Source organism: Humulus lupulus, chromosome 8 (assembly GCF_963169125.1).
Source record: "Humulus lupulus chromosome 8, drHumLupu1.1, whole genome shotgun sequence".
NCBI lineage: Eukaryota > Viridiplantae > Streptophyta > Magnoliopsida > Rosales > Cannabaceae > Humulus > Humulus lupulus.
Window position 1 is genome coordinate 95364084 of NC_084800.1, and position 18525 is coordinate 95382608.

General features: G+C 30.5%; 1 long non-coding RNA gene across 1 annotated transcript; it reads left to right on the forward strand.

Moving 5' to 3' along the window:
• Window positions 1-11515: 11515 nt before the first annotated feature.
• On the forward strand, window positions 11516-12941 carry LOC133793971 (uncharacterized). Its single transcript, XR_009875053.1, has 3 exons — window positions 11516-11973; window positions 12165-12221; window positions 12710-12941. It is a non-coding gene; the product is annotated as an uncharacterized LOC133793971 (long non-coding RNA).
• The last annotated feature ends 5584 nt before the right edge of the window (window positions 12942-18525 follow it).

The window sequence follows — 18525 nt, forward strand, 5'->3', positions numbered from 1 at the left end:
TAGGTCCCCATAGCAGCTCTATCAACACTGTTCAAGGTAAGAGTTGATATGAAGGAAAAATAGTTTAAAGACATATTTTAGAAGAAATTTGTTCTTCAGGCCAAATATGCAATTATATGATAATAGTGATTAATTAATTAATTACAAATTAGTTGTAGTTAACAAAATTAATTAATATTTAATTATTGTATAATTTTCGAAATTATATTAAATAATTAAATTAATTTTCGAAATTTAATTAATTATAATTTTCGAAATTATAATAAATTAAATATTTATTTTCGAAAAATTTTGGATTTAATTAATTGGTAGAATTAATTAAATATCTTTATTTGAGTGGGAGATAATGATCTGATAAGTTCAAATTGGATTTGAATTTAAAAGATTAATATTTATTCAAATAATTAATTATATTTGATAATTAACTAAAAAGATAATTAATTTGAATTCAAATTTGAATTAGTTATCAGGTTGTTAGATCTTATCTGACAAAGTAATTTGAATAAATAATTAAATAAAATTTGAAAAACCAATATCCCTATAAATTAGGAAGCTACACGTTCACACACAGTCCATGGAATGTGTGTGGCGTGTAGGGCGAGCATTTTTCAGGGATGGGATTTTTAATTTTATTTATTTAATTTATTAATTAATGGATAATTCAAAAAATTGGTTTTTGGATTTTTTCATTAATAGAATAATTAATTAATTAAAAAGTAAATTGTAAAATGGTTACAGATTTATTTTTAAAATTTTGAATATTTTATGTTAAGTATGACTGATCAGAAAATTATTCAAGATAAGAAAAGTGAGTGTGAGACAACTCTGAACATTCACTCTGTGAAAAATAGAACGATAGTTTTCTCTCCCTGAAAATAAAGAATCAATTCTCAGGCCTATTCTCTTGATCTCATGAGTTGAGTACATCAAGTAGAATCACAAATAAACTATCATTCATTCTCTAAGTGCCCACACATTTCTTGAGGTGTAGAGAACGCTTTGGAAGATCTTGGTGTGAGTACGTGGGAGCGGGTTGGATAGGAAGATTGTTCTAAATACGAAAAGATAGCAAGGACACTTGATAGGCTTCAAGAGGTATGATTTCTATTATTATCTTGCTTATGATTAATGTATGTATATTAATGGATCCGCATATTTAAAGGTAGTTTAAATATGTTACAAAATTTTTGTTGTACACTAGGCCAACCATACCACCATTCCGCTGCGTATTAGGAAACTCGTTCCTAACAATTTTAACTTACTGTCGAGATTACCATCTCCCGGGGCTCGACACCTCAGCGAGCCTGATAATCCAATTTCGTGGAGGGCCAAGATGTCAGAGATCTGCCCTAGTGAAGAAATCGAGCTCCAATAATGCTCGGCCTCGAAAAATTCTCCCCTAGAGGTGGGAATAGTGGCTGGCTGCGAGGTAGATGGGGGATTTGATGGTTCTTCCACCAGAGAAAATTTAAGATCGCCCGGTTTGAATGCGACCATCACTTTAAGGGTAGGATCGAGGGGGATTGATCTAGGCTCGGGGTCTGGATCTGGGTAGATGGTGACCCTAAGTCTCTTCCTTTTCCTCTCTTTGACCTCGTCGATTTGACGTTGAAAGTGAGCTCGGGTGTCTTCTTGCTCATGCCTTAGTTCGTGCTCCCGAATCAATTGCTGATTCCGAGTAAAAGGTGACTCCGAGCTCGGAATAGCCGGTGAGTAAAGAATCGCGAGTTTTGACCCCCACCGCTTTTCCAAATTCTGCGACATCTAGCAAGAAATAAAAAGGGTGAGGGCCAGACAAACAAGAAGATTAAGAATAAAAATCAAGATGGTCTGAGCTCGAATGCCGAGACTATGGGATGAGCTCGGTCAAAAGAGAGAGATTAGGCTTGGAGCATGTATGCCACGTAAAGGGGAAAAGTGGATTTATATTTGAGAATCCTGGATTTTTAGGGGAAAAAGTTGGCGGTTACTCAAAAAGTGATATTTTTGGGAAACATGTAATTTGAAAACCCTAATCCTATAAACAGTTTCTTGGTCTACACGATACGATGGTCGAAATGAAGATAACCCAGTAAAAGCCATATTTGCATCATTTATCCAAAATCTAGGTTTGGAAAATCCATAACACCATATAAGCCTAAAAACTACACGGTATTGACCAAAGCATTCTAGTACAAAACTAGTAAATGTGCCTAAAAGTGCAACAACGTAAAACATGCAGGAATAAAAAAAAAAAGTATATACACAGATATACGGGGTTAAGAACAGATACTTACACAATGCATATGGTGGAAACAAAGAAATCGAAGACCGAAGGATTGGTTGCAAGAACGATTTTACAGAGTCGAACAGACCAGCAGTATTTTGCTTCCTCGGCTTGGAGAACATGCAAGGACTGGAGTTTTTGAGTTCTGGTTTTCTTAGTTCTTCTCTCTTTTCTGAAAATTCAAAAACGTAAAGGAAAAATGAGGAAGATGATGGCATAATTATAGGCCCCAAAGGATGCCAATCGACGAAATAATCTAGAGCATTGGCCAATTTCGATACCTGATCAAATGGTCAGGGACAAACGGAAGAGTGGCGCCATAAAGTTGGCAGGCGGATGGACATGCGTGTGGTGTAAAAGACACTCAAGTACTCTGACCATCCAATACCTGGCTAACGTGTGTCCACATTCGAGTACAAATGATGGTACAGTTTCCAAGAAGGGCAGTGCAAAATTTTTCTTCTCATGGGATTCGAACTAATACTTTTGAGGAGGCAAAATGTTACACCCAGATTTCGAGATGAAAAGTTATGACCCCGAAAACTGAGCTCGTCAGGTGTGAGCTCGAAATACATACGGTTACCATATGACCCAACCATCGAACCTCTGTAAAGTAAACGATGACTTCGAGGATGTGTAGCCTCGAGTATGCTCTGAGCTCGCAATGGCATAACACTTGAATATATTTTTCGCTGATTGCCTTCAGGCGAGGTAACTCAAGCTCGGGAAGTGCAAGCTCGGATGCGACAATCTCGTCAACATCTATTTGTCCCGAGCATAGTGCGAAGTTAGGTGATTAACTCATAGTCTCGACAGACTCAATGCCAATTGCTGATCTCAAAGATTTGATGAATTATCTGGGATAACCCATTATGTGTAAACATATTTATTATTGTTCAATCCCAATATTTAAGGGATATCATTTAATCTGTTACCCGTTCCCAATCTTCATGGGACGTTTCCGTGTATGTAGGAGATAATGCATTTAATATCATTATTTCTATTGATTTACAGAATATCTTCCTGAAATATGTGGGAATGAATTCTGCAACCTTCTCTATAAATAGAGGAGGAATCATCATTTGTAAAGGACATTTTTTCTGATTTCTGGAGAGAACACTCTGGGTAACTTATCTCTGAAAAGTTTTCAAAAAACTCTCAAGTCTAAATAATTTATACTCGTGGACTAGGAAGAGTTTACTGCTGAACCACGTAAAAGCTCTGTTGTTTTCCTCTTTATTCATTTGCTCCAATATTTTATTGTTTAATTGTTCTATTATTTAAGTTGACAAAAAACGGCGTACGTCAACAATATACAAATAAGACTCAAATTCATCTAAATTATAATATAATAGAGAAAATAGCTCTAAAAAATTATAGAATGTCACATCACATCTCCAAATCCTTCCTTTATAGAGCTCCAAAGATTTATTTATAGCCTACAACTATAGCACCCACAATGGTTTGTAAACCATGTGAGATTTTTAGAACGAAAATGATTACTTTACATATACAAATAAAACTCAAATTCACATAAATTCTAATAAAAGTGGACAAATCAAATTGAATGAAAATTTTATTTTATTTATAGCCTACAACTATAGTATAGCCGCAATGGTTTGTAAATTATGTGAGATTTTTACAAAGAAAATGATTACTTAACATACACAAATAAGACTCAAATTCACCAAAATTTTAATAAAATAGAGAAAATAGCTCTAAAATATTACAGGATGCCACATCACTTCTCCAATACTTTCCTTTATAGATATATAGATACTATGTTTACTTAATTTCCACATGAAAATTTAGGGTATAATTTTATGAGGATAAAAAAAATATTTGAATTATTGTACATGATGAAAATAACATCTCTTCTATATAAAAAGTGTGCCGATAACGGAAATCCTTGATTTTAATGATTTGTTTTGTTAGCTTTAACGGAATATACCTTTAAAATTAATTAAAAATAGATATTTATTAATTATATTAATATAAAATTAAATATTATAAAATATCATTATTATAATTGACGTACAACTACATATAATATTTATATTATTATAAATCAAATTCAAATTCAATTGCTATAAATATGTTTATTATAAAAAATATATAATACAAGACTAGATATTTAATAAATATATTAAAAAAAATTTAAATATTATAAAATATTATTGTGATAATAATATATAATCCTAATTTTTTACTAATTATATTATAAAATATGAATTCAAATAGTATGAATTCAAATAGATTAGATATTTCTATTTAATAATTATATTAATATAAATTAAAATACTATAAAATATCATTACAATAATAATATATAATACATAATCTTAATTTTTGTTAAAAAAATTATTTTAAAAAGGCTATCATAATATATATATTTTTTAAATCATAAACAATGTTTGATGTAATTTTTTATTTAATATGTTTATATCATTCTTTTATATATAATATTGTTTATTTATTTGAAATTTATATGAAAATAATTCAAATTTAATAAAAATAATTAATAAATTCTATAAATAAAAATAAGCAATTGTATCTAATATGAATATAAGTACTTGTGTTCATGAATTTATATAAATATTAATAATGATAAAAATAAATCTACACATTTAAGATGAATTAATCTACATTTTGGTGGATTTTATTTTAACTAAATATCAATTTATCACTTTTCTGATTATAAAAAACATAAATGTTCATCTCGCATCTTAAATAACTAGATACAAGCAACGTGCAATGCACGTTTCTGTAGTTTTATTTATAAAATTTATTAATTACTTTTATTAAATTTATATTAATGTCACATAAATTTCAAATAAATATCCTGTTTTAATTAAATAATTTTTTTAAGTTTATGTTTGTTCTACTTTTTGAATTTGGGAGTGACAACAAGAGATTATATATTATATATTTAATGTAATATTAAATATTATACATCAATTTTAAATTTAAGTTTCTCACTAGTTTTTTTTAAAAAAGGCAATTTGTTGCTAATTGACAGTAGATTATATTATATATTTAATATGATATTATCCTAATAAGTGACTTTAAGTTTAATTAAATTTTTTTTAAGTTATAAAACATATGATTTTATTATTTTTAAATAATTATCATTGTAAAATATCTAAAAAATATCATATTTTAATTTGTTTAATTATTTATTTTTTTTAAATAATTATCATTCTAAAATATCTCAAAAATATCATATTTTAATTTGTTTAATTATTTATTATTTTTAAATAATTATCATTATAAAATATCTCAAAAATATCCTATTTTAATTTTTTAATTATTTATTTTATTTTATTTAAGTTTAAGTAATGTTTACAAACTACCGTTAAATATAAAAATATTATATTAAAGTTAACAATAAAAAAATAAAAAACTATGAAAACCAAAAAATTTCGTTATCTACACACTTATTATATAGAAGAGACATAATATTTACCGTGATAATTACATATTATATCAAATAATTCATAAACTAAAGTCATTTATGTTTATTTTTTCATAGTATATTTATTAACAACTTTAATCTTGCCTATTTAATTATTATTATTTTAAGAATTTTTGTTAAGTTTGGGCACTAAGATCATCTCCAATGGAGTGCCAAATTGGTAATGGATTGCTAAAATATAGCCCACTTTATAAAAAACTTGCTCCAATGGTGTGACAAAAGTTGTACCAAATTTAGCATATGCTAAAAGTTGGGCCAAATTTGGCACACAATATAACATGGTGCATATTTTGCATCACCATAAATGCTACATTTTTTTATGTACTTTTATGTCATTTATATTATTTTAGTATTATTTTTATCTGTTTACATTAAATGTTACACTTTTTATTTTATTATTTTATTATTATCTTATACTATCAATAATAAATATAAAAAAAATTATTACTTTTTGTATATTTTCAATAAATATCAAATTGGCATTAATAAAATATTAAATTTTACAATAGATTTTATAATTGTATATTGGAGCATAATGCTAAATATATAATATATTGACTTTTTATGCTAAATACAAGACACTATTTATATCTCTCATTAGAGATTGTCTAACGCTACATTATGTGGCAAGCCATGATTAATATAATTTAATAACAAATTTTACATATTTTATTTTAAAATTTAAATAAGTTGAACTACATTAAATTACATTAATCACAAATTGGCACATCAAGAGTCTTTAATAATGTTGATCTGTACTTCATAATTTAAATTGTACATACTTGATTGGTACCCTAGAGTTAAATTTGATGAATAAAAATTTATCAATATGACCAAATTACACTCAATTATATGTAATCAAATAATTAAATTTGAATTTAAAACTCATATAATTAAGAGTAGTTTGGGCATGTGATAAAATTTTATTAACTGAATTTAAGCTGTATGATTTCAAATTACAGAATATCAAATAAAAATAATTAAAAATATAGAAAACTAAGTCTTTATTTCGATATTAAATAAGTATATATACTCTTGCTAGTAAGCTAAACATATGAATTAAACTAAACTATATTTATATGGTCTGAAATTGAAAAGTGATGATGACTAAAAAACAATAGAGCATAAATAATTTGTTCTGAACTAGCTAAAAGCATCTAATTCTTATTTAATTTTTGCTGGTCCATATGTATATATATAATACTAAACATATATTCATTAAGTAAACCCTCCTCCTTTCGGTTTCCCACATATAAATAAATACATTTCATCTGATTCTTTGTTGACACATTTTTCTATCACATTTCTTAACAGATTTTGGCGTTTAGCAAGTAGAAAATTCACAAATAATTTATAATTATAATTATAATTAATAATTTTTTTTTTCTTAGGCTGCGCCTTCTGACTTTGTTTCTAATATGTCTCATTTAGCTGTGCTAATTAAGTAGACCGAGTCTAAATTAGAGTGAGACTAATGTATAGTTATAAAAAAATAATAAAAAGAGAAAAGGTAATATTAGATTGGCACACCGCCCGCTCCATTATATATTATTATAATTAACAAAACTTCTTCTAGCTTGTTCACGTGGGATGAAGTGCCACAAAGTGCTCAGTTCATGGGATTGGGATGTATGAATTGATTAATTAACGTTTATATGTATATATATATTATATACGTCTTTATAGCATTCTTTTTCCAAATCCATCTCTCTAATGCAATTATATGTCAAATCATATATATAATGAAAAAGAATTACATAAGACAAGAACAACTATAGAGATCAGTTAAAAAAGATTCTTTGATTATTATAGCTTTGTTTAACCAATGTGGAAGAGCATTTCTAATCAACTCAATATGGTAAATATTTCTTCTATCAAATCTTGCTTTGTGTTGTGTGGCTTTGCTATTTGTAGCTGTATGTATAATCATTGAAATTCTAGCAATGCAACCATATATCTAAAGTGTTAAATATTATTTGCTTTGTCACTTCAAAATCTTATTGAACATTATGTATTATGTACATATTATAAATTTCCAAATTAATAGCTCTTCTCGATCGATCTCTTTTTTATTGGCATTTTTCAACATTTTATTGTGCTCATATTTCAAGAGAAAAACAAACAAACAAACAGGAAACTTTTGAGAAAGATCTGACATAAAATTCGAAAGGATTTAGGAATATTATCACAATAAGGATTTTTTAACATAAATATTCCATAAGTTTTTCGTGATTTGACAATTTATTGATTACTTTTTTAAAAAAAAATAGTAATTAAGTCTATTATTAATTTTTTAAAATACTTTCGTCAAATTTTGAATGAAAATTTTAGGATCTGATTGGTTCGCGATTAGAAAACTGTATTTTTGAAAAGTGGGATTCTGAAATGAAAATCTGAATTTAGTAACTGAAAACATGTTTCTGAAAATGTGATTGGTTTAATGTCAGTAAACTGTTTTTGAGTTTTAAAAAACTGAATCTGTGATTGAGATTAAATTTGAAAATATAACAGAAACTGAATATGTGATTAGTTTAGCTGAAAGTAAAATTTAATTATATTGATAAATTAAAATTTAATAATATTGCATTAATTAAATTCATAACAATATTGCATTGTCATTAACTTTGATTTTTTTTTATATTAAAGTTATATTTTTTTAGGACACGATTGATTAGTGATTTAAAAATTGTATTTTGAAAAAGTATGATTCTGAAAAAAGAATCTAGATTTAGTGTCTGAAAATATGTTTATGAAAATGTGATTGAATGTATTGTCCGTTAACTATTTTTTAGTTTTATAAAATTGAATAATTTTTTGGTAGAAAATCTAAAAATTGAATATGTAATATATATATATATTTTTTATTTTTTGTATAATAATAATTGAAGTGAAAATATTTTTTTATTTATTTGTTGTAATTTTTATTTGATCAATGATTTTTTTTAGCAAATATATTGTAAATTAGAATTAAATTATATTCTGTTATATAATTTTATAATTAATTATTTTACTAAATTTATATAGATAAAAATTTTAAAAAGTAGATTGACTTGTAAAAATGACAAAAGAAAAAAAATCAAGACTATAAGAAAAATAGCAAGATTTTTTTTTTTTTTAAATAGTAAGATTATACTGAAAACATTAAGGGGCTAATTGGTAGTTAATTCAAAAATATAATTTTATAAAATTATTTTCAAATCAAATGATTTGAAAATAAAGAAAACAACAATTTGTTGTTTTCTCTTTTGCTGAAGGATTTTAACTTAGTTTTCAAAAATAGTTTTTTTTATTTTCTAAAACAAGTGTGCCAATCAAGTTTTCATTGCTGTTTTCATTTTTTAAAATCTGAAAATGATAAAACTGTTTTTGAATCCCCTACCAATCACACCCTTAACTTTCCTATACTTGCGATTTCTAAAAACAAAATTGGGACTCTATATATAAAGTACAAGAGCATGCCAATTTTACTGGTTAAAAGCTAAAGAAAATAACAATAAAGACTGAATTACTAGATGATTTAAAACTCAATAATTCGATTACAAAAACAAAATTACCATGTATTAAAATTTACAAAGTGGAAAATTTATATAGTATATATGCTAAAAAGTACAAGAGATTAACGAATATTTGTGTAGTCCTTAAACTTTTATTCCTCTAGTTTGAGTTTTAATAACTTTGTGCTGTTTGTTTCCCTAGATTCCTCACTTGTGTTATAAATGAAACATTCACAATTAATCTTCATCTTTAATTAATGTTAATGGAAAAGTCAAAAAGAGAAAGGTCAATGCTTAGCATTTCTCGAAGTGAGAAATCACACTTACAATTTTTTATATATATTATTTTCATTTTGTCTTTTATTAAGGGGATTTTTTTCATCTACTTGTAAGTCATTTTTTTAATGTTTGTTAATTTCGATCTATGCATTCTTTCAAAGAGCTTTATTAATTGTATATTTTGCACATGCCACTGTTTTTTTTTTAAATACAATATTACCAAAGTTAAAATTTGGATGTCTAATGATCACAACTGAAGAATTTAAAGACTAGAAATGATACAAATGAGAGTTCAGAGACTAAAATTTAAGGACTATATATATACATATCCCAAAAAATAAAAATAAAAGTTAATTTTCTTTTTTAAAATATATATTTATGATCCAATTAGCAAAGCCTACATCTTTATTGTTTAATATAGATTTGGCATTTAATTAAAAGAGATTGTAATTGTAATTATAATTGAGATTGAGATTGAGATTGATAATCAACGTACTCCAATCCCCTAGCTGTCTTTATCAATTATCAGCAATGCCGTGACGTAAAGGACAACAAACGTGCTTGAGAGTTCTATTTGGCTTTGTTCTCAAACAAGACAAACTTTTATAAATTTTTAGTCTTGTATTGGATAAATATGGATGATTCCATTGGGGCATAATTTGGCATGATTACTTAAGCCAATTTATTTTCTTTTTAAACGTGTGATGTGTAAGATGCATGGGGTCAAAACAAATTAATTAGTGATTCTTAATTTCTTCTTTTCTATTCAATTAGATTGCACTGCAATGTCACATGCATAGTCATCCATGCATGCTTGTACTATTTTTTTTAATGGCTTAATCTATGCCTAGATGGTACTTCAGATCATTTGCCGAATTCATCTTTATGAAATTGAAGTTAAAAGACTAAACATATAGACACTAGCGGAGGGAGGTGGGAACATCTGCCCCCACTTAATTTTTACTTACTTTTTTTTTTTTTTAAAAAAAAGTGGGTTTGAACTATATGAGACATATACGTAAATTATAGTAGGGTCAAATAAATAATTTTATCTACTTTATATATAAGATTTAAAAAAATATTATATATACTTACAATACATATATATATATAAGTACTTTGATTTTGGTATAAAAATCAAAGTTTTGATCAACCAATAATATTATACGTTGCTATAAAGTTGAATTATGAGACAATTCAAAATAAAAATAAATCTCACATAATTTTATTGTTTCTTCTTATTTAATGCTTCTTCTTTTCTAATATTTATTTACATTTAATTTCTAATGACTTATTCTTTTTAGGAAATAATTATACTTACTTAAGTTTATCTTTTTTTTAGGAGAAATTTTGAATTATTTACGATATTAAAATCACAAATCAAATATATTTGTTGCACTTGTGTGTAAAAATAACAAATACGTGTGGTAACATAAATGTTTGAACCATGTTATCGGTACCTTAAATCATTCAGAATTTCTAAAAAATCGGTGTGATCTCTGGTATGAATATAATATACACAATCATATAAAAACAATTAAAATTCTAACTATCTACCTACCAAACAATTAAAATTCTTTTTAGGAAATAATTATACTTACTTAAGTTTATCTTCTTTTTTAGGAGAAATTTTGAATTATTTATGATGTTAAAATCACATATCAAATATATTTGTTGCACTCGTGTGTAAAAATAACAAACACGTGTGTTAACATAAATGTTTGAACCATGTTATCAGTACCTTAAATTATTCAGAATTTTTAAAAAATCAGTGTGATTTCTAGTATGAATATAATGTTCACAATCATATAAAAAAAATTAAAATTCTAACTATCTACCTATCAAAAATACAAAAATACAAATGGTACACCGGCCGGCAATCCCTTTTAAGGGGGGATTTCTCAATATTTTTGTAACAGTTAAAAAAAATTCACGCCACTGTACTTTGCCATGGCTCCACCACTGCATATAGATATGGTGGTTGTGGTTAATTGAGTCAAATTGAGTGAAAAAATAGTAATAATAATAAAAAGGTTACAAAGTATAGCAAGACAAAGGTGTACCTAAACACCTCTATTCCTTTATCAAAGAAACATTTTAAAAAGAATAACATATCTATATTTTTGCCTCTTTATGGAGACAAAAAAGGATAGTGCATTTGTCTTTTGAGGGCTCGAGGCTAATGAACTTACTTACATACCACTTCTTTTTTTTTTAAATTAAAAAATGCAATTACTTCCACTTCTGTAGTTATCTTCATCTTACGTCATTCTTCTTATTGATATCCTTATGATTGGACTGGAACACTTTACCTCAATTCAATGCAAAAATGACAGATTTCTCTTTCATTTTCTGGCTAAGAAAATGCCAAGATGGCCTTCGAATATGAAACCCTGAAAATTTTGGATCGACTTACACACAGTATTACCGACAATGCTGCAATAGCAAAAATTGTTTAAGTAAGTTTTACTCTTCACTCAGACAAAAGCTCCAATAATTGTTCACCATATATGCGTGTCTTTTCTCTATATATGTGTGTCGGTTTTCTTAAGCAAGAATGATAAAAAAAGAAAATGGACAAGTTGTAAGAAATTTCTCTAGATTTGTTATGAACTTTTTCCATTAACCATATCTCACTTTTCTGGAGTAGTTTGAAGGTGGGTCTGGATCCATCAACCAAAAGTTTGTGGACTCTTCTGAATTAGTGGTAATATTTATTTCCCCAAGAAAAAATAATAATGAACTTTTTTCAAGTTTATGTCTGTGGTTGGCACTTAAATATAGATTTAAACATTCCAGCTTCTCCACTTGTTGGTTACCGACCTGCATTAAAGTTGTATGTGTATCTTTTGCCAGCAGAACAGTAACATTTTTCCTCAATACAATATATAGTGACGAATTTGGTTTTTTATACAATGGGACCAGAACCCCTTTTATAGTTCACACACAATATAGTGAGGCTGAGACTAAAGTGAGAGGAGTGTGCTTTATGCAACTTAGGGGTGGTGTAGTAAGTAATGACCATAGCAACTTCCTTAAGAAGGACATTCATTAGTAATCATCAAGTAGAATAAAATAGACTCGAAGTGATTAAAATTGATCGTTTTTGTGAACCGTCATATTTTTGGATTTTCCCCCCTTATTTTTAAGCATTCTTATTGTTATTTTACACAATGATGCATACTGCATTGGTAGGCAAACTCTGCTTCTTCATAATCTGAAAGAGGTATTTCAAGAACAGAACTACTAAGACGTATAATGTTACTGATCTTGAATGAAAAATTGACACCAGAACTCCCAGAGGGAACTGCATAGCCAGCAACATAAAAAGCTTGAACTCGTGCCACTCCAAGGAACTTGCTGCTTCTAGCTTTCCAGAAGGGTCTGCATCTACTTTCTTTGCATAAATATTGTATTTTGGGAAGGTAGAATCATTCCCAACTTTGAAATTCCAAATGATCTTTACACTCACAGTCTGAGCACCGCAGAACCTGGAGTCCATTTGATGTGTTCACCCTCAACAACCCATGAGGAAGAGGGTGGAAAGTTTGATTTCTGCTCTGAACTTATTGCGGAATGAAAAAAATGGAGAAAACTTTTATTAAGCTTGAATCAGTTAAAAAAACATTCGAGCATCAAGACTAATATATAGAACAAAGCAGCTAAGCTTCACAGAAGCCTAACAGAATTGGTTGAAAAAGACCCAACAACTCTGCTTAACTAACTCAACTAATAAACTAAGCTAACAAACAAAATAACGGTAACAAACAACCGTCATAATACAACAGAAAGGATAAACAAATAATGCTAGTCCTAATACCCCCCCCTCAAGATGGACTGTATATGTTGTATACAGACATTTTGGAGATGTGAGAGTTGAGAACTGGTGAAGTCAAGGGCTTCGTAAAGGCATCTGCTAGTTGTAAGGTGCTGGATATAGGTATGAGTCTGATCTGAGATGTCTTGATCTTATCCCGAATGAAATGACAGTCCAACTCTATGTGTTTAGTTCGTTCGTGAAAAGTGGGGTTATTAGCTATGTGGATGGCGGATTGATTGTCACAATAAATGAAGGAAGGATGCGGTTGAGGAATATGGAAATCTTTGAGAAGGTATTGAAGCCAAGTAACTTCACTGGTTGTAGATGCTAATGCTCGATATTCGGCTTCAGCTGAGCTTTTAGATATGGTGGGTTGTTTCTTGGTTCTCCATGAGATGAGGCAATCGCCCAAAAAAATACAGAAGCCTGTTGTTGATCTTCGAGTGATTGGGCAGGAAGCCCAATCGGAGTCTGAGAATCCTCGTAATTGCAGAGTAGAAGATGCAGAGTATAGAAGGCCTTGACCCGGTGTTCCCTTAAGATATCGAAGTAGATGGTGAATGGCTTGTAAGTGAGGTGTACGAGGAGCAGACATGAATTGACTCAAATGATTGACTGCATAGGTAATGTCTGGACGAGACAAGGTGAGATAGAGCAAGCGGCCAATGAGTTGGCGATACTGAGAAGGATTGGCAATGAGTTCCCCATCTTCATTATTTAATTTGAGCTTAGGATCCATGGGTGTTTTGCTAGGCTTGCTCCCTGTATAGCCAGTATCTTCAAGTAATTGTAAGGTGTACTTTCGCTGAGAGAGGAATAAGTTGTCTTGTTTTCTGGCTATTTCAAAGCCTAGAAAGTATTGAAGGTTGCCAAGTGCCTTAAGCTTGAATTTCTGGTGCAGGGAGTTTTGTAGTGAGTGTAAGACTGTGATGTTGGGACCAGTGATGATGATGTCGTCAACATACACAAGAAGTGCAATAAAAGAGTCTTCAGATCCTCTTGTGAACAGAGTATAATCGGCCAAAGATTGAGTGAAACCTTCTTGTAACAAGGCATCCGAGAGCTTTTTGTACCACTGTCTGGATGATTGCTTGAGGCCATACAGGGACTTATGCAGTTTACAGACCAAATTAGAACCTGCATTTAGAGAAGTAGATAGATTTAGTCCTTTAGGTAGAGTCATGTACACCTCTTCATTGAGGTCGCCATTAAGAAAGGCATTGTTAATATCTAATTGCAAAGTATGCCATTTTTTTATAGTAGAAATAGCAAGCAGTAGTTTAAGGGTAACCATTTTAGCAACATGAGAGAATGTATCAAAAAAATCAAGCCCTTCTTGTTGCGTATAACCTTGAGCAACAAGTCGGGCTTTATACCGTTCAATGCTACCATCACTGTTATATTTAATTTTGTACAGCCATCGGCACCCAATTGCCCTTTTGTTGGCTGGTAATTCTGTAATAGTCCAAGTGTGATTGTTGTTAAGTGCATCAAGCTCTTGTTGCATAGCTTTTACCCAATGATCATGCTGCACAGCCTCTGAATAAACTTGTGGTTCTTTATGAGATGAAACTGCAAAGACAAAATTTTTGTAAGACTCAGATAACTTAGAATAAGATAGGACTTTAGATAAAAGATGAGGTGTGGAGGATTGATCTTGAATGAAAGAGGAACATTCAAAATCTCTTAAATAAGCTGGTGTTTTGGTAACTCTGCTGGATCTTCGAAGAACAGGAGGGACAGAAACTGATTCCATGAGTTCTTCATTAGGTGCAGATGAGTCGATGTCCATGGTTTGTGAATCTGCTATGTCATTGTTATTTTCCTGTGCAGAAGAAGGGGCAGTAATGCGAGACATAGGAGGATAATCACAATGCATATAATCAGTAATAGTAGTATGAGGTAATACAGTTTGAGAAAAAGGGTCCAAGTTTGGACTATCAACATTAAGTTTCTGAAAAGGGAAGATTTGTTCATGAAACACAACATTGCGAGAAATAAAAAACAGTTTATTATGTATATCATAAAGTTTATACCCTTTAATTCCTTTAGGATATCCCATAAATACACAAGTTCTAGCCCTTGGTGAAAACTTGTGTCTATGAGCAGTGAGAGTAGAAGCAAAGACTAAACATCCAAAGGCACGTAAATGATCATAAGCAGGAATTTTATTAAACAGTAACTCATATGGTGTTTTTCCTTTTAGCAAAGGAGTAGGTGTTCTGTTAATGGCTGTGATACGAGAGTGTTGCCCGGATTGTCTCCATGATGCAAGAAATAGGGATTTGACGGATCTTCCAGAGGATTCTTGATCATAGTGAGCGGTATGCTTGGATTACTTTGGGCTGACTGTGTTTGAAGATCTCCAGGAGGATTTGAGCTTTGATCGGTCGAAGATTGAGTTTGAGGATCTGTAGCCATTTCTGAAAGTTCGAAGTTTCGAAATTGAAAGAATCAAGAAGGTGCTGAAATGCAGAAGACAATGGAATGCAGCAGAAGAAATTTGATGAAGAACGGATCGGAAGTTGAGCACGGCGTCGTCGGAACTGTGCACGAGAAGCCGGAGATTGGATCGGAAAACAGGGAAGCTTAACCTTCCCGCTCTGATACCATATTGCGGAATGAAAAAAATGGAGAAAACTTTTATTAAGCTTGAATCAGTTAAAAAAACATTCGAGCATCAAGACTAATATATAGAACAAAGCAGTTAAGCTTCACAGATGCCTAACAGAATTGGTTGAAAAAGACCCAACAACTCTGCTTAACTAACTCAACTAATAAACTAAGCTAACAAACAAAATAACGGTAACAAACAACCGTCATAATACAACAGAAAGGATAAACAAATAATGCTAGTCCTAATAGAACTTTTGACTGTTATGTGGCCAAGCACTGCATAGTACTCGGCTGAGGCCGTACTTTGATCTGAAGAGTTATTGTCATCTAATTTCACAATCCGAGGGTCTGTCTGGCCTGTAGCAAAAGCAGAGATTTCTGTTAATGTGTGTCCACTAAGTTAGATACTACTCTCCTGTATGGTCCATCCTGAAGAAGCTCTGAGATTTTCAAGTGGACATGTTGTGACCACTCTACTAAATTTGCTTGAGACTGCCTATTAGAGAATTTGCCTTAGATTTCACCTGCATCAATCAAGTTAGATCAGTAGAGAAATTTGTTGAGAATTTATAAATTACATATCATCAGATTGAATAATGTTGTCCACTTGTGCTTGATTTGCCATCTCAATTTTATAAGCAGTTAATTCAGATTAAGTTGGTATCAGAATTTGAACAAGCTGATGCATCGTATTTTTCTTGAATATTCTAAGTTCAAACATCATACATATGAAGTAATAATACGTGAGGATTTTGTTTGGTAGGCAGCTTTAAATCAACAGGTGCTTCCGCTATTTTTGATCTGATTCATATGTACTTGGGGCCCACTTCACATTACTAGTATTGAAGGCTACAAATATTTCCTCACAACTGTTGATGACAAGTCTAGGCACACTTGGGTTTACATGTTGAGAGCTAAATCTGAAAGCCTCTACTGCCATTCAGCAGTTTTTTACTTTAATTTTCACTCAATATGTCACTAACATTAAAGCCACGAGGAGTGACAATGCAAAACAATTCAGCTTACCATCCGTTTACACTAGTAAAGGCATAATACACTACCATTTTTGTGTTGATAGACCACAACATAATTCTTTTGTGGAACGAAAAACACCAACATATTTTTAATGTGGCTATGTCTCTTGCCTTCAATTGACAGCTAAAGATATCAGGAGCATACCGTGTGAAACAATAGTCGGAAGATTTGTTATATACTTTTTCCTTAATTAGAAAATTATCAATAATTGTGTATATCCTGCTTTTATGTTTTTTGATTCTTGTATAGCCTATTTATACAAACTTTCATAGTGAATAAAATATGAGTCTTACATCACTATCAAGTGTCTTCTTCGTCTTTTTTTTCTTTCTATTTCTTCATGGTATCAGCGCTTAAAGGTTTGATCTTCCTACCTTTAGCATAATCTTCCACCTTTGATTGTCTAGTCAACTCTCAAACATCCAAGCATCCATTCGTCTTCAGGGGTTCTGGTTGTTTCTTAGGCACGACAGAATCTGGTGGTCCGTCAAGTCATTCACGGGAGTCCATGACTTTGCTTCTTCTCGGCATCAATTCTCGACATCTCATGGTGATTCATTCTTTTCCTTCTCGACGTCTGGCGGGCATCGGGGTCTGGCTCTTATTATTCACGGTGGGTTCTGGTTCTTATTCACAGTGGTTCATCAGGTGGTTCTCTGTATTCGTTCTCCTAAGACTTTTTATTTTTTCTAAATGACAACTACTGAGGAGGAAATCTCGTCTCACACAAGTGGGCCCACACAAGCTCAATCTCAGGCCCAAAACCAATCCAGTTCTATGGGCTCTCTTTACCATTATGATGACAGCTATTATATTATTTCATATAATATAATGTTAGATTAAATAATGTGACAAAATGTAATTTGTCATACAAATGTGATTTGTCACACATTATAACATATTATTGAGAGTCACAAAAAATTGGACACATGTGTGTGCCAAAATGTGACATATTTTGGAGTTACAAAAATCAGTTACAAATTTGTAACTCCCAAATATTACCCAATAATGTGTATATTGTATGTTACACATTTGATATTGAATTTCACAAAGCCATTATGAAATATGGTTGTTGAAGACATGTTTTTAACTCTCATTAAGTGTTTGGAGGTTACAAAATCATGTGGGAAAGGATTTGGAACGTTTTGGAAAAATGACATTTTGTGCTGAAAATGGCTTGTGGTTGCGGCCACTGACTTTCCCTGGCCGCGGCCTGGGGGACAGAGACCAATGGTCTCGGCCACTGATAGTCCTGGTCGCGGCCAGTGAGGCTGACAGCCAAATTATTTTTTCAGTTTTTTCCAATTTGAACGGTTTTAACATCCCAAGTAATTCCCAAATCTTCATTTTAATTCCATAAACATCTAATTAAACATTGGTAATAGCCATGGGGATTGGTGGAATTTGAAATTCAAAGGGTATCTCAAAACTCTATAAATAGGAGTCTAATGCTCACTTGTAAGACAACTATAATTCTATCCACTAGAGCACTTGGTTAGAATTACACCAAAATGTTTGATTATTCCAGAGAGTTATTTCC